A 3,009-nucleotide genomic window follows, 5' to 3' on the forward strand; every position below is an offset into this window, starting at 1 on the left:
CCCGTCCCTTTAAACCTTACCAGGAAGTGCGCACATGCGCAGTAGTGCGTCCGGGTTGGCGCGACGTCATTGGGCGCATCAGCGTCTTATCGCGCATGCGCCGCGCGAACGTCGGCATTGCGACTTACAGCGCTGTTGGCAACGGATGGCCATAAGCCCGGCGGCTTCTCCTACGGCTCACATGAGAAGCAGTATCTCGGCCTGAGGAGCTTCAAACAGAGGAGAGCGGCTCTGCTGGTATATTGTGGGGGTATTGCCTGACAGGAAGAAAAAGAATGGGCGCCAGAGCTGGGGGAAGTCCTTTTATTGCGTCACTTCCTGTGCCTTTCTCACGGCAGGAGGGATTAACCCTTTGAGTGCCCACTGCCATGTGAAAGGAACAGGAAATTTACAATACAGCGGCGTGTTCTGCTATGAAGCAAGGAGTAAGTATATAGTCCCACATGGTTCCGCATCATAGGGAGTTCAATCCCGGATTTGGTAACTCAGTCCTTCTGGTGCCTGTCAGACTCTCTCATTCCTGTGTCTGTCTTCCCAGCATTCTCCATTCCTGAGCCACTTCCTCTCTCCAACTTCTCAGCGTCCTCCATTCATTCCTTCCTGTGTGGCTATTGACTAACCTGCATTATTTCTGTTGGCCCCCAGGGGAGAGGAGCAGGGACATCAGATACCATTACTGAGGCCCCTATAGAGAACACAGGGCCACATTAACTGTTCCCACCATCCAGCCAATGGAAAGGACCAGGAGAGCTCAGGCAGGTGTCAATCAGAGCAGAATGGAAGCCAGTGATTACTTTGTCTCCCAGTTACCGGATGAGTTGGCATTGCGCATCCTCTGGTACCTTGATGGCAAGGATATCCTACAGGTGGCACAGACTTGCCAGCGCTGGAGACAGTTGGCTGAGGATGAAGGCCTGTGGCAGGGAAAGTGCAAGGCTGATGGCATTGAGGAGCCACTGTGTATAACAAGGAGAAAGGCTAAAACCTCTAGATCCAGCCCTTGGAAAAGTGCTTACATCCATCAGCTCAGGATCGACTCCAACTGGCGCCAAGGGAGATTTAAGACAAAAACACTGGATATAAGTGCGTGGGATATGGATTTCACAACCTGGACCTTTGATGGGAAGCAACTTGTTTGTATTGTGTGTGAAAAAACAATAAAGATCTGGTCAGCAGTTAGTGGAAAACATCTAAGGACCCTTGAGGGACACACAGATAAAATCTTTCCAATACAAATGAGAGATCACATCATTGTCAGTGGATCTAAGGACCGGACAGTAAAAGTTTGGAATGCAGAGAGTGGGGAATGTATACACACTCTGTGTGGCCATACTGATACCGTAAGGCGTATAAATATCCATGAGAGATGGTTGGCGAGTGGGTCACGTGATGGCTCCATCAGAATTTGGGATATTGAGACAGGACAGTGCTTACACGTTCTCATGGTGCAGCTACACAATGTTAGATATATTCACTATGATGGTCAAAGGTTGACAGATCCGTCCTGCAAATCTGGGACCCAGAGACACAGAGCTGTTTGGTCACTTTCCCAGTTTTGAATAAAAGTATCCGACACTCAGAGCTGAAAGGCACACGGCTATTACTGGCCAATGAGGATGCTACAATAACAGTGTGGGACACAGACACAGGGCAGTGCATCCAAACAATAACCGACCTTCAGCGCTACATAGCCGCAATATCACTGAGGGCCAATATACTTCTCTGGGGAGATGGACTACCTGTCAGTTTTGATCGGAAGAGATTCCAGCGCTATGTGGAAAATGTGCGACTCCAATGGAATTTTGTGATAAGCAACACAGGGTTTGGGCCGGTGCCGCTCTGGGATTTGGAGTCTACAACAGTCTGGGATAGGAAAGAAGACATTTTCTTGTGGCGCTTGAGAAAAAAAAAACCGACTTGTTTGTTATTTCATGGTCTCTCAAACAAAACTGATCTGTGTGATCGGGGGGAGAGAGGAACACGTGAAGGTGAAAGTGTTGAACTTTGATTTTTGGGAGACGAGGGGGAGAAAAAGGTTATAGTTACCCATTCATGTAACACCTGCAACATGTTCATTACCCTCCAGTAAAATAATTTGTTACTAGGGTGGTGCTACTTTTTGGAAAATGCTGTACTGGACTGTGGAGAAAAAAGTGCCGCTGGGTAGCAACCCACTAACACCCCCAGTGAAATTGCCTTTTTTTTTAAGGAGACTGACGAGATTCCATTTCAGGTTCTATAGTAACAAACTGAACCTTATTGTTAAGAGATCTGTACACACCCTGATTTTGTTTATTTAAATGTGCAAACATTATAGTTACAGAGATACATAAAAGACCAGCATATATTGTAGTGTTGAAAGCAAATTCAGCAATAAATCAACATTGAGCATTGAGTGAGTCAAGACCCCTTGTTGCTCGGGAATATTCACTCCCGTGAGGGTTTCTTTATACTGTTGGTGGGGCAGAACTAACTTTAGGTACAGGACACTTTACCAGTGGGAATTGGAAGTGGGAAAGGACATAACAAAACCGTACTACACAGGACTTGTAGGTGAAAAAACTCAATCCATTTATTCCTTCAATGTTTCCACTCCTCACTCAAAAGACGAGAAGGAATAAATGGATTGAGTTTTTTTTTCACCTACAAGTCCTGTGTAGTGTGGTTTTGTTATGTGAATAGTTATTACTTTTTTAACCAGCACCCAGGCCCTGACGAATAGCCTGTGTGTGTGTGTGTATATATATATATATATAATGTTCAAAGTGGACCAGCACACCGAAGTTTTCAATCAAAAGAGTTTTATTTCAACATCACTCCCTAATGTGGGCCGAAACGTTGGACACATGAGTGATGTTGAAATAAAACTCTTTTGATTGAAAACTTCGGTGTGCTGGTCCACTTTGAACATTGTATACGCTGATTGACCAAGCACCCACATTCGAATAACAAGGAAGGAGTGCAGGTACTTTGTGAATGTTTATATATATATATATATATATATATATA

At 45.3% G+C, this 3,009-nt stretch overlaps 1 pseudogene; it reads left to right on the forward strand.

The window, feature by feature from the left end:
* The first annotated feature begins 731 nt into the window (after positions 1 to 731).
* LOC108715317 lies at positions 732 to 2,715 on the forward strand (annotated as a pseudogene).
* The last annotated feature ends 294 nt before the right edge of the window (positions 2,716 to 3,009 follow it).

The sequence above is a fragment of the Xenopus laevis genome, chromosome 4S (assembly GCF_017654675.1).
Source record: "Xenopus laevis strain J_2021 chromosome 4S, Xenopus_laevis_v10.1, whole genome shotgun sequence".
NCBI lineage: Eukaryota > Metazoa > Chordata > Amphibia > Anura > Pipidae > Xenopus > Xenopus laevis.